A 27016-nucleotide genomic window follows, 5' to 3' on the forward strand; every position below is an offset into this window, starting at 1 on the left:
AAAATAAAGGAAAAGAAAAATAGTACCTCAAAGGATGACACTCTAATGTTTTGTGAGGACAGATTGTTCATTAGCTTCATATTTAATACTTCTCTTTATTTTCTTTCAAAGTGTCTTTCAATGCTGCTTATGGCAATCTGTGCTGGAATGAACTTCAGTCTCCTGGTCCCAAGCTGAGACAGGCTCTGCACAGAAATATGTGAATTTTCTTTTTAATCTCTTGTTTTATGTCTAATAAATTATTTATTTTTTTTTCAAAGAATAGTTGATGTTTATTATACAAAGAGGCAATAACATTAGTTGCACAGTTTAAAATTATGAATAAATTATTACTAAATAAATATTGTTGCATTAAAACGAAAAAAAAAAAAAAAGAAGAAGAAAAAAAAATAAAAAGATATTAAAGATATTGCACAGAACATAGAAGCTATTTTAAATCATCCTGAAGTTTAATTTCAAGTGGATTATTTACATTTTTTGTCAAAACCAGAAAGCCTTTGTTGTGGTCTAACCTGGCTGGCAGCTAAGCACCACACAGCTGTTTGCTGACCCTCACCCCTCCCTCTCTGGGATGTGGGAGAGAATCAGAGAAATGAAAGCCTGCGGGTTGAGATAATGACAGTTTATTAGGACAGAAAATAAAGGAAAATAATAATAATGATAATAGTACTACAACTAATAATGTGTACAAAACAAGTGATGCACAATGCAATTGCTCACCACCCGATGACCGATGCCCAGCCTATCTCCGAGCAGCCGGTCCCCCCACCCCGGCCGTCACCCCCCCCCCCCCCAGATTAATTGTTCAGCATGACTCCATACAGTATGGAATACCCCTTTGGCCAGTTGGGGTCAGCTGGGGTCTGTCCCCTCCCAGCTCCTGTTCCACCCCAAGCCAGCCTGCTGGCAGGACAGTGTGAGAAGCTGAAAAGTCCTTGGCTTTGTGTAAGCACTGCTCTGCAACAACCAAAACTTCAGTGTGTTATCAACAGTATTCTGTAGTGGGTTTACATGGTGTTATAGATGGAGTGGTAATTCGTGTCGAGAAAATGGTTGATATTAATAAAGAAGGGGGAGATTTGGGAATGTGGGCCGTTGGAAAGCCCCATGATTGACATAACATTAGACTCTTAACGACGAGGCCATCAGGAATGTAAAAGAGTTTAGAGGGAACAAAGAAGGGTGATTCAGGAGACTCCATGCAGTCTCTGGTTGCTTGTTCTCCAGCTGGTTCTCTTGTTCTCCAGCCGTTAAGGCATGGGTGTTTCCGGGTGTTTGCTGTTGTTGTTACATTCAAAGTTGTTTGACCAATGAAAAGTTGTTTTGAAAAGAACTGCTGTGGAGAGAAGGGTATAAGAGGGGAGCCTGCCCTCAAGATAAAAAAGGCAACACGATGAAGTTACATCAATAAAGAAGCAGGAAAAAGAAGTTAAGAGGAACAAGCCGGCAGAACGGAGACCAGGACAGGAACAGGCACTTTGATTGCCTCATGAAGATAGGTTCGGCCAGACTCAGCAAATCGCTCAGAGAAGCCCGTACAGAAAGTTGCTGGGAATAGGCGCACTGGAGCTGGAGAGAAGCTTGAGCTGAGACAAGCAGAGCCGTGCACACAACTGCCTCTCGCTGGTAAGCAGTTGCGCATTATGGGGAATCATACGTCCTTAGGAACAAAGACTGTCCTGATAACCTTACAGCTTATTCTCCTTATTAACAATTGGCAAGAAAAGGAATGGAAAATGGAGACTGTTAAGTCATGGAACTTAAAGGATTGTTTGTTACCTTTTCTGATAGTGAATATATATAGGCGTACTCGATTTTAGTAAGTTATGGAACTTAAAGGATTGTTTGTTACCTTTCCTGATTGTACGTATGTATAGGCATAATCGGGTTTAGTATGTAAAGCAATGTTCTGTATATTTAGAATGATTGGTGTTTGCGTGTTGGTGGAGCGTAGACTCCCCGCACACCCAGCGCTGTCTACTTGCCTTTTATAGCTTTTATAGCTTTTATACCTTTTAGAAATATTTGCTTTATAAATATTACAAAATTCAGATTGAGTTGAGATCTCATTTATAACATTAGTAATCAAGAAAAGGAATGGAAAATGGACACTGTTAAGTCATGGAACTTAAAGGATTGTTTGTTACCTTTTCTGATTTTACATATGGACAGGCATATTCGATTTTAGTATGTAAAGCAATGTTCTGTATATTTAGAATGTTTGATGTTCGTGTGTGCGTGTTGGTGGAGCATAGACTCCCCGCACACCCAGCGCTGTTTACTTGCCTTTTATACGTTTTAGAAATATTTGTTTTATAAATATTACAAAATTCAGATTGAATTCAGACCTCGTTTATAACACATGGCAAGGTTTTGGTAGCAGGGGGCCATAGGGATGACTTCTTAGAAAAGAATCTGGATAGATACAGGCCCTGTCACTACCCAGAGCCGAGCCAATAAGTGATGTTGTTTGCAGCTCTGTGAGAGCATATTTAAGAAAGGGGGAAAAAAAACTGTTGCATCTGGGAGAGTGTGAGGAGTGAGAAACAGCCTTGCAGGTACCAAAGTCAGTGCAGAAGGAGGGCAGGAGGTGCTCCAGGTGCTGGAGAGAAGTCTGTGGTGAGGCCCCTGGTGGAGCAGGCTGTCCCCCTGCAGCCCATGGGTCCCACATGGAGCAGATCTCCATGCTGCAGCCTGTGGAGGAGCCCCTGGTGGAGCAGGGGGATGTGGCCTGGAGGAGGCTGCGGCCCATGGAGAGCCCCTGCAGGAGCAGGTCCCAGGCCGCGGCTGCAGCCCGTGGAGAGGAGCCCACGCAGGAGCAGGGTGTCTGGGGGGAGCTGCCGCCCACCCGTGGGGGACCCGTGCTGGAGCAGTTTGCTCCTGGGGGATGGATGGACCCCGTGGTACGGAGCCATGTGGGAGCAGTGCTTGAAGAGCTGCTGCCTGTGGGCAGCCCCCACAGGATCAGTTTGGGAAGAACGGCATCCCTTGGGAGGGACCCCATGTGGAGCAGGGGCAGAGAGTGACCATGAAGGAGCACTGCCAGAGGTGAAACATTAGGGACTGACTGCAGCCCTCATTCCCCCATTCCCCTGCACTGATCAGGGGAAGGAAGTGGAAGAGGGCAGATTGGGAGATTGTTTTTCGTTTCTTTCCTTTGTTTCTCACTTCTGTAGCTTGTTAGTAATAGGCAATGAATCTTACTGTCTCCCTACTCTGAGTCTGTTTTGCCCATCACAATAGTTGTTGAGCAATCTTCCAGTCCTTATCTCAACCCTTGAGCCCTTTGCATCGTATTTTCTCCCCCTTTCCCTTTGAGGAGAGGGAGTGAGAGCGGCTGAGGTGGAGCTCAGCCACCCACCCGAGTAAAACCTAAATCCCAGTAAAATCTTAAATCCCAAACATAGCACCATACCAGCTACTAGGAGGAAAATTATTGTAGCTGAAACCTGGACATCTACTCTCAAAGTTGTAGGACAGTAAGATGCAGTTTATTAAACTAGTTATTTAATACATCTTTGTGTTCCTCTGTATTCCTCCATCTTTACAGGAAGCTGCTGATTACAGTATCCCTAGGGTAAGGAAAACCACAACAAGAAAGTCGGTTCCTGTTGCTTGGAGTCAGAGAATAATTTGACCAAAACCACATACACATACCAGAACTACATATGCTAAGATTTTTCTTTTTCTGGATATTAAAGAAAAGGAAGTAATTGGCAAACTCCATTCATTTTACACTGAAGTAGATGTCTGAAATAGTCAAGATTAATCCATGGTTGGTGCCTATTGAGCATAAATGCAAAGGGCCTGACTGAGATGTAGGCTTCTGTATTGTGGACACTGAGGATGGTCTTTAAAAAACAAACAAAAATGTAACCGTGAGATAGCAACATACTTTTGCTCTCATCTTGCTAACGTGAGTAATGTTTTACTGTAGCCTAATTTGATCCCTAAACATACCTTTTCCAGCAGGTGCAATCCAGATATTTTAAACAATCTTTCCCCAGAAGTCTCAGCTTTGATTTCAGTTGTTATGTCTGTTGAATTCTATTTACAAATCATTTTATGTTTGCTGGTTCTCTATTCCCCATTCACTGCTTCTCCTTTGTTGCAGAGTGATTTGCAGTAGCAATGAATTTTACTAGCTGTCTATTTCCTCTTTCTTTCTTTCCTTGACTATGTGCCATGAACAAATGTAACACATTCTGCTAGTGGCACTGGGGAGGACAGAAGCAGAACAAGATCCTGTGAAGTATTCTCCTTGGAATAGATTGCAGCTCTGAAGTCAATATAGTCAATATATTTTATGAAGCAATAGTACTGAAAAGAATTCCCTCCACAGCTAAGCTCAGGCTTTTTTTTTTTTTTTTTTTTTTCCTGAAAAAGTGGCTTTTCCCCCCCCACATGACATGTTACATTACTGAAGTCTTGTGTATGAATACATTCTCCTGAGAAGAGAAAATGTACAGGGTAACAAGAATCTATCAAGTCAAATGAGACTTTCACTGCAAAACAAAAGTTCATTTTAATTTCTGGAAGAAATAGAGGGAAAAACACATCAGCCATTTCTCTCTATTGTTGTTTCAGAAAAAACAAACAAACAAACAAACAAAAAAAACAGTTTACAAGAAATTCACAAAAGGTTAATTAGCTGGAGTGGGAGTGACTTCAACACTAACCCAATGTCAGTATACTATATGAATTTATGCAATTCATTCTTTATCTAGAAATCTTAACAAGTAGTGGTCCAGGATCATGGCCTTTGATGTCCAAATAATAACATTTCACAAAAACATAACATGTTAGTTTTGACAAGACCACTTTTGACCAAAAACAAAGAAAGATCTTTCCATCTGCTCAGCATAGCCCGAGACTAAGGACTCAGAGAGATCTTTCACTGGCTGTAAAAGGTGCAAAGTCACTGAACATTTCATTTTTCATTTATAAGAAAGAGAAGGACTGAAAGTAGTCATAATGGTGTGATTTGAATTATTAGACTACTTGAATTTCTACTTCCTGTGCTGCAGACAAGTCCAATTTGCTGACCTAGTCAGCAAATTTCAACACACCAACCAGACTGTCACATTTGCTCCTGTCACATTTTCTCACAACAAGGTTAACACTATTTCTTCCTACTCATGTCACCAATTAATTTTTCCACCAAAGAAAAGACAACAGATGAATCATCTTGGCCAGAGTTGTGGCATTTGGCTATCCAGGGCAATGAATTTGTCCTTTAGACATTGCCAGAAAGAATACATATAAATTTCATTTGTTCTTTTATTTATTTATTTTTCCTTCAGTGGAAGCACCAACCTGTGTCTTTAGACACAGATTGTAGAAATTTAATTCTCTTTAAAACTTCAGCTCGTCTTACAGATGAAAAATCTTATAAATGAAAGAGGAATCTAAAAGCAAAAAATGTTATTGGATAAGCACTGTATTCTTACAAAATTTGCTAAAATTTAATTCTAATTAACTTAGGGAGTGTCATTTGTGTTACAAGAAATAATTATTTATTATGAAGTTATGACATTTAGCAGAAATGGGGCAATTTTGCCAGTGATCCAACAATCCTTGGCAAAGCAATTTAAAAATTATGTCAGGCAGATTTCCAGGCCTGTGTGGGTTTTAGCCAGCTCTCTTACATTGCTCTTGTTTGTATTGGAGGCTTGCAAGACTTCTTTCAGTCCTAAATATATTTGTAAGACTGGAGTATTTGTGTTAATCAATTTGTACAACCTAATATGTTATATATGACAATATTTACAAATTGAATTATACCCGTAACTCTTATTATTATTCATTATTACTACACCAAATGCACAGAAGAAATATGGCATTTTTGATTTATTATACATGCATATCTTTTTTTTTTTTTTAATAAAACTCTGAGCAATACTTAAATAGATGTGGGCTGAAAAACACTGCCTGAAAAAAGTTTGTAAATGTGGAAAGCAGAGATTTATGGCTTCCGCACATTGCAAATCATATAAAGAAATAAGATAGATTAATATCCAAAATGTCATACTGTCAGAACTTGTCATGCTGAACAAGAAGAATATGAAACTATGAAAACTGTAATGCACTTTAGGGGCTAAATTATGTCTCATAAAACTGGGAAAAATCCATAAAAACAATTACTTTCAACTTCCAACCACTGTTAAAAGAGATGTGCTCCATCTTAATTGCAGGAAAAGTACCTCATTACATCTACAAGCCTGAACTGGGCAGATCTTCTAGCATCTAAGAAGCCAAAAATCCTGTATGTCATTGATGCCTTCTCATTGATACAAACAGGGACTTTGTACATTGAAGAAAATCGTACTCAAAAAACATACATGCAAAATAGTTGTAACTTCTAATGAAACTTATCTATAGTGAGAGCTGCAAACCACGAAACAAACAAAGAACAAAAAATGTATTCCACTTGTTCTCTTTTTCTAAAAGCTTGAATTGATCACACATCTTCAAAACTCTTCTTCTTTTTCAACAATAAGCATTTTCTTTGCCCTTGGGTACACAGAAAATTTTAACCTGTTCCACTTACCCATAAAATGGGACCTTAGTATTTATGAACGTGAGTGCAACAGGATATGATTATAATACTGTCTATGGTTGCATTTGCAGAAACATGAAGTACAAGAGGTATCATGGTAATTCTGCTTCTTTTACATTAAATTGATAGTCACATTGGTAAATGTAAGGGAAAAATATTATCACAGTGGATCCCACAACTCACAGGAAGGGACACTGTTGGTCCTTCCTGAAGTATACATTAGAGTTATATTAAATAAATCTTATTTAATAATAACATGAATTAGATAGGGGTGGGGGGGAGAGAGTAGGAATATGACTTTTTAGAAGTTTTCACTTTTTCTTTTTTTTTCTTTTTTTTTTTTTCCCACAACAAATTGCAAAACACAAATTAATGATTTTCCTAATTTAAATGTCAACTGTTTGAAATGTTGTATCTTGTTTCTGCATTCTTCCTTAATATCTGTCATGGTTTTGGCTGGGATAATTTTCTTCCTAGTAGCTGGTATGGTGCTGTGTTTTGGATTCAGGATAAGAATAATGCTGATAACACACTGATGTTTTAGTTGTTGCTCTGCAGTATTCATTAAAGGAAAATCAAGGACTTTTCAGCTTCTCATGCCGCCCTGCTAGCAAGGATGCTCTGGGTACACAAGAAGCTGGACAGGTGACCCAGATTGGCCAAAGAAATATTCCATACCATATAGCGTCATACTGTTTTTGTCTGTTTTCTTTTGCTGATGGTGTTTTTTTTTATTATTATTATTATTTTTAATTATTTCTCCTTTTTCTTTCCTATTAAACTATCTATAGCATATAAATACTTGGAAGCAGGACATGCTTAAGGAAAGGACAAGCATAAATCTTGCCCTGACAAGCCATGGCTCCTGGGTGGCTGGACCTCTTTAGGGTCTGACGGGGCCTCCAGAGACTGACCAGGCAGCTCTGACATGATGGGAGTCACTCAGAAACCTGAGACTGGGCACTGTGGGGAGGTAAGATCTCAGGGCCAGGCCATTCTATTAGGAGTCAAAGTGACAAAGCCCTGCATGGCTGTGGGCACTGCCCTGTAGTGCTTGAGTCAGGTCTCAGTACAGCCCAAGCTAACTCTCAGAGTGCCATGCAGCAGCTCCCTGGAGATCAGGGGAGGCCCTCGCAGCCAGGTCCATCCTACCACCAGGCAGTTGGGGACACCAGGGTAGCCATGGCACCAGAATCCTATATATGTGAAAATTATTTTGTTTTTCATAATAACCAATATTTTTTCTTTGGTTTTAATTAATATGAATTCTGAACAACATAACTGAAGCACTGATGATATTTACTGCTACATACAAATTTCCAGATATACTTAGATATTCTTCTTCCAAGTACCATTCGGTGCATATAACCTTATTACTTTCATATGGACATTACAGATGCCAAGATACAGCTTTTAAATCTGGGAAAAAAATAATAAATAAAAATAAAATACAGACTAGAGGTAAAATAGAATAGAAGTAGGGGTGTTTTTACTAGAGGTAAAACTAGACTAGAGGTAGCCCAAATCTACTGTGTAGCTGCATGGTTAAAACTGTGTTTTGTAACGAGGAAGTTAATGTATCTATATATAATTTTATCATTAGTAATCATCAGTAGCAGTGCTCCCAGGAAATACAGATTTTGAGACAGTAAATGCTGTTTTACAAATTCCTCATTGGCAAAAGTTTAGGCTTCTTTGCTTAGGCTATTTAAATATAAAAACTTCTGTCCTGTGGCTGGGGTCATACAACAATCACTTTTTAGTTCAGAGTTATTCAATATACCTATTAATAAGTTAAATAAAAATAAATAAATAAATAAATAAATAAATAAAGACATTGTTGTCAGTTAATTGTGGAAACCTGTGACTTTAAAAGGGCTTTGGAGGTCATAAGGAATAGTTACGTGAACATTAGCTACTCCTTTAAGTATCTGGTTGTGAAAGCTCATCAAACAATTGATGAATAATGAGAGAGATTATGTCTTTATACAGTTATAGCCTAAAATTAATTAACCTGTGGAACAGCAGGCTGGGAGGAGAGAGAAGAGGGATCTGTTAGGTTATTAGTTAATAAAGGAATAAATAAATAAATGAAGATAACCTCAAGCACTAACATTACAGCAGAAAAAAAAAAAATAGAAGAAATTAAAACTCTTAGTTGAAACAAAAAACATTCTAGGAAAGAGTCTTTCAGAGAACACTTAGGTTTCTAATCATCCTTTGCAGAATGTAATTTGTGTCTGCAAAATTTGAAGCACCTGCTGGTTTTGTGATTTTTTTCCCTTGTAAAGACTTCTTATTTTTGCTTTTTTTGAGACACTTAAAATCTAGTACAAGATCAGAATGCAATAAATGCTGTCAGTATCAGAATAGTAAATTATTTAATGTTTTCAATTGAAAATGCATTAAAACATCAAATTAATATTCTTAGGACACTATGAAAATAAAGACAAAAAAATGATTTCAAGGTCAAATAATATAACTAAATGTATGGAACATGCTAAGAATGTTTTTTTTGTTTTGTTTTGTTTTGTTTTGTTTTACATTAGTATTTACTCTGAAGGTGGCTCCTGCAGCCAAAGGGGAAAAAAAAAAAAAAAAAAAAGAATAAAGTGTTGGATAATATATGAGAAAGTAATCATTAAAATGAATTATTAACCATTAGAAGAAATAAGCTTTCCAATGTATAATGGAGTCTTATCCCATTTGGTACTTGGAACAGTGACTGACCTCTTCAAGCTCCATTTGGAAATGACTGATAGCCAATATGTTAAAATAAAAATCTCAAAAAAGCACAGATTATTTTACACAATTCCAGGATTCAAAAACAGAGAGAAGAAATGAACAATCACACAAAAGCAAGCAAACAAACAAATGAAACCTCCTAACTAAAATGTAAGTATATTTGATCTATTATTTTTATTCATTTTGTAATTATTTATTATCAAAATTATTGTTGAACAAATGTGTTTCGAGAATCACAAAATAAAGGTGGCAGAAAAGGATCTCTACAGTTCATCTGATTGAACCTACTGCTCAAAGCAGAGTCAACTTCAATGTTCGGAGTCACAGAACCACAGAATGTCTGAAACTGGAAGGTGCCTCTGGAAATCACCTAGACCATTCAACCCTGCTTACAGCAGAGTCAGATAAAGCAGGTTGGCCACGACTATGCCCAGTCAAGTTCCGAGAACATCACCAAGGACAGAGACTCCACAACCTCTTTGGGCAACCTGTTACAGTTTTCAACCACCCTCATGTATGGGTGAACCACACCTATGTTCAAGTAGAATTTCAATGTATGACCATTGCCTTTCATCCTGTCATAAGCGCCACTGAGAAGAGTCTGGCTCCATCTTCTCTACAACACTCCATAGTTTTTTACACACATGGATAAGAACACCCTGAGCCTCCTTCTCTCCAGGCTGAACAGTCCAAGCTCTTCTTGTACTTAGATAAGCTCTCTTATCTAAACCACATTTCATCAATTTGTCTGTGAGGATACTATGGGAGAGAGAGTCAAATCCTTGCTAAAGTTGAGATAAACTATGTCTATGGCTCTGTCCTCACCCACTAAGCTCTGCTGTCAGCTGTAATACACAATAAATGTTTGTTCATTGTCTTTTGTATTATAAAAACAAGGAGTTCCGTTTGAGGAGCGGGAGTTGCGGAAGCTCCCTGCTGAAGTAAGGAGCTGTATAATACTTGGCTAGACACTATGAAAATTCTTTTGCTTAATGTAACAAAAAAGAGAACTCCCTCCCCTTCTCTCCTTCTGCATCTCAGTTGCCTCTTTTGTTCAAAGACACTGCTGCAAAGCTCATGTAACCATCTCCTGATAAGTTGCTAAACTAGTGTATCAACATCCTGCCTTCCTGTCTCACGCTGGGCCAACATGACCAAATAAAAAAAGAAGTTGAACCACAACACTGAGGAAGACTACTGCCTTCATCTTCACGACCACCAGAGGGACAGAGACGACCCCCTAGCAACAGTGCGCGCGGTCGCAGAATGTGCTGTGTAATCCCAGGATGTGCTGTGTAATCCCAGAATTACCAAGATATAAAAAAGGGACCTTGGCAGGGGTGAGGTGCGCGCTGTTGGCGGAGCCGAGACTCCCCGGCCGCCCAGCGCCGTTTTGCTTGCTGTTGCTTACTCAATAAATTCCTTTCTATTATTAATGCAATGCTCTCTGAAAATTAATTAAGGGGGCAACTTATAACAAATTTGGTGCCGTGACTCGGATGAAGGCAATCTGATTGAAAGACCTTCGGAGGGGGCGCTCCGCTGATTTCAGCAGCCTTCGGTAGGACTGCTTTCATTCAAATCCTTCACCGACGAACCCTAAATTCGGCAGCAAGCAAATAAAGCCGGCAACCCCTAGTAATCTTTGTGCACAAAGACCAAACGAAGACTCAGGAGTGAGTAAGTATAGGCCGGTGATCCGTTCGTTTGGGGTTGGGTATCCTGGAGCGTGTCGCTGTGAGATTCCCAGATCCTTCTTCTTGAAGATCAGTTTGCTTTATACGAGTTTTCAGGAACCTTTTAAAATCACCATGACCTTTCAAAAACAATTGAGAGTGGACTCACAATGAAATCACCATTATCCTCAGCATTCTTGGGTGCATCCTGTCAAGTCCATGAGACTTGTTTATGCCCAGCTTGTTTGGATATTCCCTAAGCTGATCTTTCTCTATAAACTAAGTCTTCTTTGCTCTAGACTTTCTCTCTGATCTCTGAGGCTTGAGATTCTTGAAGGGCAGGTGTTATGAGGAGACACTGAGACAAAGAAGACAGAGTACATTGGCCTTTTCTGTGTCCTCTGTCACCAAAGCTCTTCCGTGTTCAGCAGTAGGCCCATGTTTCCCTAAATTACTTTTGTGTTTATTTGTTTTCTTGGTGTTTGTTTGTTTGGTTGGTTGTTTATTAGAGGAGGGGAGACGGAGGAGGGGTATGTGTGTGGGTTTTTTGTTTGTTTCGTTTGGTGTTGTTTTGCTTTATTTAGTCGGGAGCTGATCTGCCTCTTGAAGCTTGAAGCTATTCTTGTTGCACTTCCCATCCCTTGCCAGATTCAGCTCCATTCAGGGCTTTGATAGGGAGAGATTCAGGGCTTTGGCTTTCCTGACTCAATTTCTGCACACTCAGACAATGCTTATATATTCATCCTAGGTTGTCTGACCCTGCTTCCACCTCCTGTGTACTTCCTTTTCACGCCTGAGTCCAGTCAGCAACTCCTTGTCCATACACGCCTCCTGCTGCCTTAGCTTGACTTCGTGGTCTTTGAGATGGATGGTCCTTGAGCTTGGAGAAGGTGATCCATGAATATCATCCAGACTTCTTGGACCCTTTTCTCTTCAGGGTTGTATCCACAGGATTATTCCAAGCAGACTGCTGAAAGGATCAAAGTCTTCTCTCCTGAAGCCTGGGGAATAATCCTGCTTTTAGCTGTGCTCTCTCTGGAGGATCCTGAACTCTACCAGGTCCAATTTTTGATTTAAGCATAGAGAGAGAGGTGTATTTGATACACTCTTAGTGACTTAGCAAGTAGAAAGACATTTTAAGGCATCTTTTTCTATAATATAACTGTAGGAAGATACATCTTTAATGTTGACTAAATGTTTTGCAATATTCCTCGATAGGTATTACAAAGCAAATTTTTGTCTCCAGTTTTTGTTACCATATTTAAATAGTTCATTATGCAAACCCACGTCAAATATCAACTGGAATATTACCTTCCATTTATGAAGAACCTTTCATTTGCAGCAGCAGCAGGGTGAGTGGAGGGTCTGCTTCACTACATTGTTGAATTCCAACAACATCTGCATTTCTTTGAATTATAAACGTGGTAGCCATTTAGAAGCAGTAATGCTACACACACACACACACACACAAAAGAAAAAAAAAAAGTTTAGGAAGAGGTTGTAAAGGAGTAGCTGTGTTCTCCCTAGCAGGCTATCTACATAGAAAAAAATGCTTTTTTTTTTTTTTTTTTTTTTTTTTTAAATTTGGTGCAAATAGTTTTGAATCTCAAAGGGCTTTTTTGTTGTTTTATTTTTTTTTCTTCCAGATCTTCTTTTTTTTTTTTCTAGCCTGATTAGATTTGACTTACCAAATACCTCTTCTTAAAAAAACATCTTAAAAATACCTCTTCTTAAAAAAAATAAAATACCATTCAGGTGGCTGAAAACCTGGCAACCTAAGCACAATGTTCCTTTTCAGTGAGAACTTTCACAGTATTCAATATAGATCATCTCCTGAAGAAGACACATAGATTTTCAGATAATATTTTATTCTATTTTTTGGCCAAAACTTATGTCTATTGCTGCAGAATAAGTATCTTAGATTTGTAAAGACTAATTGATACAGGTCTAGAAGTTACATGCTGAAGAGTTAATATTCAGCCTATTATTTCCAGTAAAGACACTTCCACTGAAATGAACACAGATCTATCCTATAGTTAAGTGCATATGTATATATAAAAAAAATAACAATAATAATTTAAAAAATGTATCTAAATTGTTACATGATGAGCAGGTAATGCAACATGGTTTGAACTGTTCAATAAGAACCCTCAGAGTTAACTTCCAATAGATAGTTACTCCCTTCAAAACTAAATTTTCACTTACAAAGATCTTGACATTGTACCCTACATCATCTTTCTGAGTCAGTGAATCTTTGCATGTCACAAAGCAGTAACATAACCTCATTTTATCACCATTTTTCTCATTTTGTTTAGTACAATTTTGTATTTTATGGATTAGTATTTCAACTCTGCTGTCTCAGCTGAAAATCTTGTATGTAAAATCAACATTTTTTAAAATAGACCTTACCTGTGACTCTTTCTGGACAAGTGATTTAAACCCCTTTTATACCAAATTGTATTCTTCAGGCATGTAGTTTGAAGAAAGTAGGATTTAATTTACCATTGAGAAGGTTTTTCCATTGGAAGTGGTTCATGCTGTACTTTGAGCAAGATTCTTTTTTTTTTCTTTTTTTTATAATGAAAACTACAAATATGAGATGTCATGGACAATTGAATCGAAGAAACGATAAAATGGGACCTAAAGTCTCAAAAGTGGGGTTATAAAAAAAAAAAATAGTTCTTTTGTAACTTACCATTTCTACAGTTTCTAAAATCACTCTTACTAAAGACACAGTAAATTACTTTTTTTTTTTTTTTCTAAAACTACAATATGTTCTTATTGATCTGTATATCAAACTCTAGTACTCCCTTAGGGAAGGTAAATTCCCAAATCTGCCTGACCACTCTTCACATCTTAGATATTTTAAAAATTTCAGACTTTTTAGTGTTAAACAGGCAAAGGTCAAGTAAATCAAGTCCATGAAATGACTAATAGCTTCTCTTTACTGTAACCTGAAAGCTCCCAGACTGTCAGAAAATCGAAGTTATAGCTAAAGTTTATGAGACAAAGATATGAGACAGCCTCTTACCTCCTCCTACCATTCTATAATTGGTGAAACATCAAATTTTTACAATCACTCTGTGCTGAGTATTATATGCATAACTGAAATGTATAATTGCTGTCAATCAGTGTAAAGTGTTATTCTTTAAAAAGTACAGCACAAACTATGCCAAAGAGCATGAGTCCATCAACATTCCCAACAGCTGAAGATTGCACCATCTGCTTGCTAAAATAAAATGACATGTTGAAATCTGATGGAATACAGATTAAGTGGCAATGCTGATTGTTACTCCTAGAGGTTGCTTTATTTAGTTAGTTACTTATTTATTATATATTTTATTATATGTATTTTATATATTATATATATATTATTATATATATTTATTATATATTTATTATGTATTATATTTAGCACAGTTTTGTCCTGATAGTATAGATTACCTTGGTAGGAGGAAAAGATCTTTTAAAAGCATTACCTTTTTACCATATCTGTGAGCCCAGAATAGACAGAGAATGACAGAACACTTTTATGTATTTGATTTCTCTTTCCTTTCAGACAATTCAAAACAGGAATATAGTATATAAATTAATGTCAAAGTAAAATTAACAGCAAAAGAAAACCTAGCTATGCCAGCTTGAATTAATGAAAAAAAAAAAAAAAAGAAAAAAAAACAAAGAAAAAAAACACACACACAAAAAAAAACACACACAAAATAACAAGAAGTCAATTCTGTTGCAAATTACGAAATGTTACTGAGTTTGGCTAGTTTTCCTAGAAAAGAGTAGCTAAAAGCAGATAAAGTGAGAATTTGCTACTGTCAAAACCAGCTTTTCTGCATATATGTATGATACATTACACACTGTAGTGAAAAAATATGTTAAAAGCATATTCAAAAGTTAGGGATTTGAGAATTAAGGATGACAGCATTTTTGATCTGGCTGCCTGTGCAAATACAATTTGATACAGTCTTTGCATACACAATCAGATAACATTTTTGCCAGCAGCTTCTGTCTCTTTCAGTGAATATTAATCTTGATACAGCCATAGCAGAGCTTGCCACGTTCTGTTGGTATATACTCTTTACTTATGGGACAAAACAGCTTTAAATCTTCCAAATACTGTTAACATTCAAAATCTCTAGAAACCTATGCATGGCCTATTTCATGGCCAGAACTTCCATTAGAAATTTATTTTTATAGCTGATATCACAGTTTCTCAGAACAGCCTTTACATTAGTGTTTCAGTTTTAGAAAAATAATTTGTGTCAGAGGGCTTAATTTTTCCAAAGACAACACTCCACTTTTTTTTTTTTTTTTTCTTTTCTTTTTTTTCCCTGTAGATGTCTTATGCACAAAAGAGTGAATTGTCTATGTGACCTTCCTGCAGAGATCATCTATATATCATCTATATTAACAAATTCATACTGTAAATAGTAAGTTTAATTTAATTGTTTAAATAAGGTTTACAATCTTCGGTAACAAGCTAATAAAAATGAAATAAATATGAATATTGTTTATACATGTGAAATGTAAAAATAAACTCAACAACATCTAAGATTTTTCTTAGACAAAGAATAATAATTAAAAAATCAAGTATTCTGTGCAAGTAAAGCTTTACATAAGATACTGTCAAAACAGTATGTATGGCTGTGGGCCACATTCTCAAATAACTGCTTCATCCTCAAGGCATGTCACATAAAACTGTGGACACAACTGTTTATATTACTTTTGAGATTTCCTCACTTTTCTTTCAGTGCAAATGAGCTATGACAGAACTGAAATCTTCCATTTCCCTATCTCACTAATTAGCTCAAGAGAAAGCCACTGTATTCTAGGTAATTATGACAGCAAACAAAGTTGTAAGGATTCATTCTTGATAGAAAAACTGTGTCCAGATAATTAACAAGTTAATAATGTATTGTTAATATTTACAGAATTTTACTAACCCAGAAGATAGATTTTTATGCTTCTATCAACTGTCAGGTTGTTGTTGCAGTACACATGATTACTGAAAGTACTATAAGAAATATACATACAAGTATTGAAGAATGGAGAAATTACGTCTTCCCTTCAGCTTTCCCTAGAAATGACCAATTTAAAATAATTTGGTAATGCAAATACCAAATTTCCAAAAGTCAGCACAGGCATCTGGATTTTATCAGCGGCCAAAAGCATGACATTATTATATTAAAATACAGACACTTTGGGTTGCATCAGTGCTGACTTAAGAAAAATAATAATACTGCTTCTACTGCTATTGCTGCTGCTGCTGCTGCTGCTGCTACAACTATTACTGCTTAAGCTAGCTGTAGTAATACTGAATACATTTAAAGATAAGAAGTACACCTAAGAAGTCACAGGAAGGTAAAAAATGCCCTGGGTCCATCTTTCTCTCTAACTGTGAATCATCTATTACTGTGCCATAAATATAAGTTTGTATGGTCTTTGGTCAAAAAGGAAAAAATAGAGGCTATAGAATTTAGTTAGACAAAATTATTGTTATGCTCTTAATGATATGCAATCTATTATCTAAATAAAATAAATAAAATAAAACAAAATAAAATAAAATAAAATAAAATAAAATAAAATAAAATAAAATAAAATAAAATAAAATAAAATAATAGTTGTAAGACCTATTTAATTAATATTTATTGTCTTATAAAATAGTATGATTTTTTTGTAAAATAAGCCATGGAATTTAAAGGGCACTTATTCAATAAAACACTTTGAATATGAACACAGGGAGCTGTGTTAGGGCAGGTTCAGGCTGATTATCCGTTCTTCACTGAGAGGATGGTCAGGCACTGGAACAAGCTCCCCAGGGTAGTGGTCATGGCAATGAGCGTGACGGAGTTCAACAAGGAACTGTTGGACAATGCTATCAGACACAGTCTCAGTTTTGGGTTGTCCTGTCTGGAGCCAGGAGTTGGACTCAGTGATTCTTGTGGGTTCCTTCCAACTTGGAATATAATTCTGTGATCTGTATGTACTGCTTTCCAGAAAGCTCAATTTTAGCAGTATGGTGTATTTAAGGACAACAATTTTACCATAGCCCTGTGTTGCTTGGAGAGGCTAGTTTGTAACATGCTTATTTATCTGTCTTGAAGATGAACATTGAAGGGTTCAGAAATGTCGCAGAAGGCCTTGTTGATGATGAAATGCTGATCTTTCCCAGACTTTCCATCAGTTAATAAATAAGTGTCACCAGACACTTATTTAGGAGTGAAACCAAACCATTTCATGTGAGCAATTAATAAAGGACAAAACAGACAAGTTACTGGGGATGTAGTTGGAAAGAGGAAATATGTTTAAAAAATGTACTCTCTACCTTCAAATAATTCGATCCTGGAGGAGATCACAGAATCACAGAATCACAGAATTTCTAGGTTGGAAGAGACCTCAAGATCATCGAGTCCAACCTCTGACCTAACGCTAGCAGTCCCCACTAAACCATATCCCTAAGCTCTACATCTAAACGTCTTTTGAAGACTTCCAGGGATGGTGACTCCACCACTTCCCTGGGCAGCATGTTCCACTGTCTAACAACCCTTTCAGTGAAGAAGTTCTTCCTAACATCTAACCTAAAACTCCCCTGGCTCAACTTAAGCCCATTCCCCCTCGTCCTGTCACCAGGCACGTGGGAGAACAGGCCAACCCCCACCTCGCTACAGCCTCCCTTGAGGTACCTGTAGAGAGTGATAAGGTTCCCCTGAGCCTCCTTTTCTCCAGGCTGAACAAGCCCAGCTCCCTCAGCCGCTCCTCGTAGGACTTGTTCTCCAGGCCCCTCACCAGCTTCGTCGCCCTTCTCTGCACCCGCTCAAGCACCTCCATGTCCTTCTTGTAGCGAGGGGCCCAAAACTGAACACAGTACTCGAGGTGCGGCCTCACCAGAGCTGAGTACAGGGGGACGATCACCTCCCTAGCCCTGCTGGTCACACTGTTCCTGATACAAGCCAGGATGCCGTTGGCCTTCTTGGCCACCTGAGCACACTGCTGGCTCATATTCAGCCGACTATCCACCATCACTCCCAGGTCCTTCTCTGCCTGGCAGCTCTCCAACCATTCCTCTCCCAGCCTATAGCTCTGCTTGGGGTTATTGCGCCCCAGGTGGAGGACCCAGCACTTGGCCTTGTTGAACTTCATGCAGTTGACCTCAGCCCATCGGTCCAGCCTATCCAGATCCTCCTGCAGAGCTTTCCTACCCTCAAGCAGATCGACACATGCGCATAGCTTGGTGACATCTGCAAACTTACTGAGGGTGCAGATCTACAAGGATCTTTTAAAAGGAACATCAGGAATTAAACTTGTAAGTTTACAAGATGTGAGAAATTAAATTCAAAATGTATAGTTCTACAGGGTACTGAATCCCATACACTCACAGCAGAAATAAACAAAACAGACCATGTTCCTCAGATCCATTAAAAGATTACACTGCCTTTCAAATATTTTGTAAAAATTTGGAAAAAAAAAAAAAAAAGGCTATCATAATGAATCCATAGCTAAATAAAAAATAAAGTACCAAATGCAAATTAAGAAATTTTAGAATTTTAGGACATTATACAAAGTAAGATGGGATTAGTCTTTTACATTTTAAAAGTATTATGAATAATAATAGTAAGGAGGAACTCATTTTTCAATGTTTTATTTTTAGAGACCTAAGCAATCTTTTTCATTCAATATTTGGAAAGAAAATCTGAAGTGTTTCATATGGCATAGGTAAGCATTCAGTGACTTTTTCTCACCCCAACTTAGTTAACAAATAGTCCCACTGTAATCAGTTCAACTACATGTGGAATAAAGTTATAGACAGATTCAGGATGGGAGAAAGAATTTGAGCTTTACTAGTACAGCTTTGCATTTTTCAGTGTTCCTAGGGAAGTGCACACACATACAAGCACAAAAGGATCCATCTGGTAGCACACTCATGTCATTTGAGATGCCCTAGCAAATTCTGCCCATCTTCCTTCAGCCAGTCTTGAAAAGTACAGGTCTCATGTACAACCCATGGCATACCTATCAACCTCTGTCCAAAACCACTTCAAATGACACCAGTTGCCTACACTTGCTTTTGAAACTGAACAGAGCCCAAGCTGTTGGAGGTAGTCTGAAGTACTTATATGTAAACTTAAGCATCTACAGTCAAATGTTTACATTTACAAGTAAATGCTAGTTAAATAAATTAAATTCTAATCAACACTGGAATGCAGATTAGGATTTCCCTCAATACATTTTTGCATGTAATATTAATTAATATGCCTAAACTAAATATTCACACGAAGCTGGTGCAGGACCTTTGAGAAATGTGTACCCTTCTGCACCTTTTGGGACTTCATAGATGGGTGGGATATGACAATATTTCACATGGCACAGAATTTGCCCTTTGTGGCAACTAAACCTGTCAATAACAGGTTTATCCTATTTTTTTTTTTCCTATTTTTCATGTATTAATTATAAATTTTAAATTTGTGTTCAAAAAAAGTTATTCCTTAATTCCACTAGAGCTAAAATCCACTAATAAAAACAAAGGAGAAAAAAGAAAGGAAAAGGAAAAGGAAAGGGAAAAGAAAAAAGGAAAAGATAGATAAAGATAAAGATAAAGATAAAGATAAGATAAAGATAAAGATAAAGATAAAGATAAAGATAAAGATAAAGATAAAGATAAAGATAAAGATAAAGATAAAGATAGATAAAGATAAGAAAGAAAGAAAAAAAAGAAATCCTTGGCTCCTAGCAGTTACTGGAAGAGAAATTTCAGGAAAAAATAAAACAACCTCTCAGTCAACATGTTCTAATAATATTGTTCATAATTGCTCATAAGTCACTCTTATCTTTCACTCTATTGTATTACTTTCCCTGATTCAGAAGCATATTCTTCCTTGGGGAGCGTGGGGTCATTCCTATCACAGTTTTCTACTGTTCGGTGAAATTCTTCTTTGACATTGTATTTTAATAGTGACAAGCAGTCATGTAGTACCTACAAGGGGTTAAGAGAACATTATAATGTATATACAGAGAGAGATTAATTTTCTAGGCAATACTAATGAAATGAGACTATATAATTGTTGTACACTGGAAAGTAAAAAATGGCCATTACTTTGTAAATGACTGTAATTTTCTCTTCTGCATCCCTTCCATGCTTAGCCTGAATACCCTTTTGTGAGCTTGGGGGTTATGCATGGGCACTTAATTAAAAACCAACCAACTAAAAAGCTGTAATGAGTTTGAGCTTCATTAATAATTAATTAATTAATTAATTAAATAAATAATAATAATAATAATAAATTAATGTTGTAACATGCTGTTGCATTTTGTCAATGGTTATCTGTTGGAACAATAGCATGTTGTTGTTATTATCTGTTATATTATTATCTGTTATTATTTTAAAGTTACCTTCATGCCATTTGGATCATAGGTAGTAAGGAGAGACATCACAGCATGAAGACTTCAGTCTTCTACCCAGCTGCTGGAAAATACAGAGTGAGACAGAGGGAGAATGGGCAGCAAATTGACCTGCTTCTGAGATGTGGTAAATATATATACTTTTCTATTTAAGGTCTGAAAAATATTCTCCTCTGAGTTGATAGTCACAGCCATAGAGTCACAGAATCACCTGAATCATCTGAAAAGACCTTCAAGATGATCAAGTCCAGCCATCAGCCTGACATACTGAGTCCCATTGTTAACCACGTCCCTTAGTGCCACATACACAGGGTTCAGTAAATATTTGAAGGAGACCTTAAAAAGGTTGTTTCCTTATTGTACCTGTTTTAAATCAAACTCACATTGGATCAACCAGTTGACAGAACTAGAGTTTATTTTCACTGATGACTGCAACATCTGGATATGCTAGAACTTTGTTTTAGTTGAAATTTGTAAATTTGTTTTTGTTTTTCCCTAAACTTTATTCCCTGATCAGTAGGAACTGGGAGATGCAGTATTCTTAATTCCATCCTTAAAAACTCATGAAAAATATTGCTTTGTAAATGTATTTAAGAATAAAGATTTTGCCTTAAAATCTGGATGCTGTTACCTCTTTGCAACATAACCATCTCAATGGTTACATAACAACATAACATAACAATCTCAAATATGGGAAGTTTGGCATTGATTTAGATTTATGTTTTTTTTTTGTTTTATTTTATTTTATATTACTCAACATATTTTATTTATTTTATTTTATTTTATTTTATTTTGTTTTGTTTTGCTTTGTTTTGTTTTGTTTTGTTTTGTTTTATTATTTTGTTGTGACAGAAAATGGAAGGTGCTTCCCCTAATAATTTTAGAACAGCAGAGTATTGTTTTCATCTCACACCATATATCCACATAAAGCCAACACTGTTTTGTTATAATGCTAATAGTTGCTGAAAAAATATTTTATCTTATATGTATATATTATATATATTATTTTCTATATTATATATTATTATGATATATTATTTGTTATATTTTATTACTTTAGTACTTTGTTTTCCAGTGGAACAATTTACAAAACATTTGCAATTACTGTACGGCACTCATGTCTCTGTTTTTGCACAAGTAAAATTTCTAATACATCTGTGAATATTTCTAGCAGTGCCAACTCATCGGCAGAAGTTTCCATGTAGAAAGCAAAAGTTGTCTAGGAAATTAAGATTCACTTCTCTTGTTGCTATGTGAGATCATAAACACCCTGAAGATTTACTAAAGTTTCATTTGGGACTCAGGCTACCAGATGTCTTGATTTACTAGGACACACTTCCTTAAAAATTAATTGTCCAGATGTTTTGATTGAAAATTTAATATCTTGTATTTTTTATAGCTGCTCAAATAGTCTCTCTTCAGCTTGCCAATTTGGAGATTTTGCCCCTTCTGCTATGTGTGTGGCATTGAAGAAATATTTGAAATGAAGGACTTTGAGGTCCACTAGATTCTGACATCTAGAAGAAGCAATGTTCTAGAAAAAGACTGATAATAAGTATGTTTCGAGAGTGCCTACTTAAAAATTCCCAACTTCCTTAAAAAAAAAAAAAAGATAAAAAGATGAAAAAAAAAAAAGATGAAAAGTCTTAATTAAAAATAAATAAATAAATAGAAGAAGAAGAAATATTCTCTATACAACTGCTGGAGTTTAATATGGAGTCTCCAGATATTATATTTTTTCCTACTAAAAATTTGGTTTAGGGAGTGGCTGGCAGAGTTTGTGCATACTTCTGTATCTTTTCAGATGCTAAGTAATATCAGTAATATATAAGTAATATATATATAAGTAATATGGTTGCTCAATTCAGATGTGCCAAATCTTGTGATAAATATTTTCTAGGTGAATTCAAAACCTTTCTAGGAAGGTTTGTACAGTTGTATCACACAGTGAGAATCTTCTCTGATGGCTATTTTTGGCTCTTATCAAAAGAGTGATAATTTCTTTCTGGCTCTCTTTCCATTTTTCTGCACTCTGCTTCTCCAATTCCATCATGTTCCAGATAGATTTATATCTCTTGAACTAGGTCTCCAGCTATTGCAGGAGTGTTTAAATGAACAACCAGCTCTTTTCTTGCCATCTGATTTTCTTCTTTTCAAGGAGCAGATAGCTGGCTACAGCATAATTTACCCAACAGTCCATTCACACAGCCATTGTGAACAGGAGCTGAGTGTGTGCTGTCACACACTCAGAAAGCTATCTGCTTTCTGTCCCATGTAGTTTTATTGACATTGTAGAAAGAAAAATATGTTAAGTTTTACTGGCACTTAACAAACAGAAAAGCTGCATGGGAGGGACAAGTGGGAAGGACAATACATAAGAGTATTTTCATGGTCTTGTGACTGTAAGTCTTTTCAGAAAAGTCAAACATAATTGAAGAGAAGAAGCTGTGAGTAAACATATGTGCATGTGTGTGAATACAAGTGTGTCTGTGCATGTATACTTCTGCATATGTGTAAAGTTAGAAAGATATGGGAAGATGACAAATAAAATGAATTCACAATGAAAAGTTAAAATTAATTGGACAGTGGCCAATGGACATTCTTACAGATGTTCACATCCAATAAAGAATATAACAGATGAAATGCAAATGCAGAGGTAGCTCTTGCTGTAATTAGGATGAAGATGGCAGAAATTGGACACCCAAAGAGATGACATACTTGTTCTCAGAACAAGACACTCCTGAAATTTTATAAAGAGGTTGTGGAGAGAACAGTAGAGTCAAGCTAAAGTAGGAACTGATCATAATAGTGGTAGACAAATATTAGGTGCCTGCTTCAGGATTAAAGTAAAAGAGTATGTAGCTACTTCAGGCCACTTCTGAAAAGATTATATTTGGTTTTCTAGCATGTTAAATAGAGGTGCAAATTTCAATTGTGCCATGGAAAAAAAATTAATAATAATAAAAAAAAAAGTATCTAGTTGTGTAGATAGGTCTCCACTCATCCACAGACTGGAAGCAAATAATGTCTGTACAGCTTGGCTTATAAAAGTTCCACAGCTAAAAACATAGAAAAATACATAACATGCTTTTCAGGTTTTTACCATACTGTCAAGAACTGCTCTAAAAAAGGCAAGCTATTTCAATGTTCTGAATAACATCATAAGTTCATGTCATTTATGTACAAACTTAGGTAAAATTTGCCTTTAAAACTTTAACATGTATAAAAATTCTCATATATTTCCCATAAGAGGCAGATTTTACATCTGATAAATCCCATCTTTAGTTCAAGAATATTTATTTAAAAACCATGTTGAGCCACATTTACCTAAATTGTCACTGTTTTTTTTTTTTTGTTTGTTTGTTTGTTTTTTCCATATGTTCTTCTACTGAAGGAACAGAATAGCAGTGAGACTTACTTTCAAACTGGCCTGTATGGCTTTCAGGTAATGAAATCATATTGCAGATCCTACTTTTTAGTTGTTGTTGTTTGATTATTTGTTTGTTTTTCTGGCTATAAGAGAAAAAACTCTTTTTGTATCATATATTGGAAAAGGGCTAGAAAATGTATCTTAAGAGTGTGTAAGGAGGAATGTAGGTACAAGTACCTTGGGATTCCTTAGGAAACAGCACTCCATCTTATTGCTCCTGGAAAAAAAAAAAAAATCAATTAAAAAATAAAATAAAATAAAATAAAATAAAATAAAATAAAATAAAATAAAATAAAATAAAATAAAATAAAATAAAATAAAATAAAATAAATAATAAAAAGGTTTCTAACCAAGTGGCCATTATTCTGTGGAGAGGGCATGTGATAGTTTCATAGTTCCAGGCATTTTGTGGTAAAGATTCTTAGGGTTTTTGCTGAAATGTTTATAATTTTTTATAAGCACTCTATATGCTATGCAAATTTCTAGTATTATTACTTTTTTTTTTTTTTTTTTTCTGTGATTCTCTCTATTGTGCAGACAATTGCCAAAGAAATGTTATGATATGGGTCATGCTTTCTATGAGATAATTTTTCACAGCTGATAATTTTGTATTCTACCTACTATGTTTGGGGAATAAAGGTAATAACATGCTTCATACAGGCATTTGCATTCATTGAACTGTTCAGTGTAAGCAGTCCAGCTCTTCATAAAATGGGTATGTGTACATTCTGAATTTTATCGTCTTTCATACATCCACTGAGGATTTTATCTTGTTCCTAAAGTGATATCTAGTCAGACTTATCTTGCAACTTACCACAAATATCTCTGTTAATAGTGTTGTATTCTTGTTTTACCGCTTTTGTGGAATCACAAAACGTTATTCTTTCTTGCTTCAGGCAAAAATTTGAATCATTCATTGAAACAGTTTTCTGGCTATACTTTTGCTACAGTGCTTTTGGGCTTTTTGATTTTTTGCTTTTGTGCTAGACACTAATTTTGTGTTATTACAGAATAGCAAAAGCAAGTTTTTCTTTCGGGAGCTTTGGGTTTAGGACATTCACCAACACTATCATTTGTCTGGGAGATGGAAACAGATGGAAACAGACATGGGATCTTTGAGTACAGAACTGGGAGCCATTATTGCTTTAGAATACTGCATGTCAAAGAAAACTCAACACTCTCAGTGAAATTAATCCCTAGTGAAAACAGATCATTAATATTGTTCAATGCAGTCTAATGCCTTTGAGGCTGAGGCTGTTATGCCTCAGCTAAAGGCATGGTACAAGTATAGGCATATCTTAGGAAGAAGGTATCGCAGTGACAAGATGGAGTTATCAGAGTTGAAGGAACACTGATTTTCTCATCCTGATACAACCACTGAGGCATCTGAAAGTTTGCTGAATTACTAGCAATGGAGTTAAAGACTGAACCTATGCAATAATATAACGGTGAGAGTCCAGGTCATGAAGCAGAAGATACAAACTGAAGCAGAAAGTACAATCTATTTTCTTATCTTTTATTCTGGTCTGAACAACAAAAATTGTCATTAAAAGAACTATATTTTTTTAGGGGTAAGTTAGTATGACCAAAACCTATGCAGAACTGGCTGCTTTTGGCTTGGACTGGCACACGCTTGGTTGGGTTAGAAACTGGCTGGATAGCCGGGCCCAAAGAGTTGTGGTAAACAGAGTCAAATCCAGTTGGAGGCCAGTCACTAGTGGCATTCCCCAGGGCTCAGTGCTGGGGCCAGTCCTCTTTAATATCTTCATCGATGATCTGGACGAGGGCATGGAGTGCACCCTCAGTAAGTTTGCAGATGACACCAAATTAGGCGCGTGTGTCAATCTGCTTGAGGGTAGGAAGGCTCTGCAGGAGGGTCTGGATAGGCTGGACCGATGGGCTGAGGTCAACTGCATGAAGTTCAACAAGGCCAAGTGCCGGGTCCTCCACCTGGGGTGCAATAACCCCAAGCAGAGCTACAGGCTGGGAGATGAGTGGTTGGAGAGAGCTGCCAGGCAAAGAAGGACCTGGGAGTATTGGTTGATAGTCGGCTGAATATGAGCCAGCAGTGTGCTCAGGTAGCCAAGAAGGCCAACAGCATCCTGGCTTGTATAAGAAGCAGTGTGGCAAGCAGGGCTAGGGAGGTGATCATCCCCCTGTACTCGGCTCTGGTGAGGCCGCACCTCGAGTACTGTGTTCAGTTTTGGGCCCCTCGCTACAAGAAGGACATGGAGGTGCTTGAGCGGGTGCAGAGAAGGGCGACGAAGCTGGTGAGGGGCCTGGAGAACAAGTCCTACGAGGAGCGGCTGAGGGAGCTGGGCTTGTTCAGCCTGGAGAAAAGGAGGCTCAGGGGAACCTTATCACTCTCTACAGGTACCTCAAAGGAGGCTGTAGAGAGGTGGGGGATGGTCTGTTCTCCCATGTGCCTGGTGACAGGACGAGGGGGAATGGGCTTAAGGTGCGCCAGGGGAGTTTTAGGTTGGATCTTAGGAAGAACTTCTTTACCGAAAGGGTTGTTAGACACTGGAACAGGCTGCCCAGGGAAGTGGTGGAGTCACCATCCCTGGAGGTCTTTAAAAGACGTTTAGATGTAGAGCTTAGGGATATGGTTTAGTGGAGGACTTGTTAGTGTTAAGTCAGAGGTTGGACTCGATGATCTTGAGGTCTCTTCCAACGTAGAAATTCTGTGAAATTCTGTGAAAGATTCTGGTCTTGTTTTGCATGGCTTAAACTAAAAGAAAACTTTAGATTATTTTTTATTCAGAATGAAATTCTCAAAAATATAGTAATTAAGACTGAATACAACCTTATTGCATAGAATAATTTAATTTATGTAATGTAATTGCATTCTGTATTTAAAATAATGCAGTGTTGTTGTGTCTATCTAAACAAATTAAAACTGGTTAGGATTATTGTCTAGCATTCAATCAATACAAACATACTGCTTTCATCCTGTGAATCTCTCTCATCTCCTAAAGGTGTTGTTTTCATTAAAAATGCTTACTGGGAGGTAGAGAGCCCTCTTTACCACAGAAAATATCAGACTTTGGCCAGGACATGCTTAGATGCATGAAAATAATTCTAGACAAAAACTGTTTAAGGCACTACCTTACAATATGCACATTCGAGTTCCACCCTAGGAACCTTACTGTATTTAATTTACTAGTAGAGATATAGCATTTGAATTTAAAGAAGCCTATGACT

At 36.8% G+C, this 27016-nt stretch overlaps 1 long non-coding RNA gene across 1 annotated transcript; it reads left to right on the forward strand.

Moving 5' to 3' along the window:
• Nucleotides 1-1522: 1522 nt before the first annotated feature.
• LOC309875111 lies at nt 1523-20455 on the forward strand. The gene is made up of 4 exons (XR_014316984.1): nt 1523-1626; nt 15324-15416; nt 18635-18699; nt 20396-20455. It is a non-coding gene; the product is annotated as an uncharacterized lncRNA (long non-coding RNA).
• The last annotated feature ends 6561 nt before the right edge of the window (nt 20456-27016 follow it).

The sequence above is a fragment of the Aythya marila genome, assembly GCF_965140915.1.
Source record: "Aythya marila genome assembly, chromosome: 1".
Taxonomy (NCBI): domain Eukaryota; kingdom Metazoa; phylum Chordata; class Aves; order Anseriformes; family Anatidae; genus Aythya; species Aythya marila.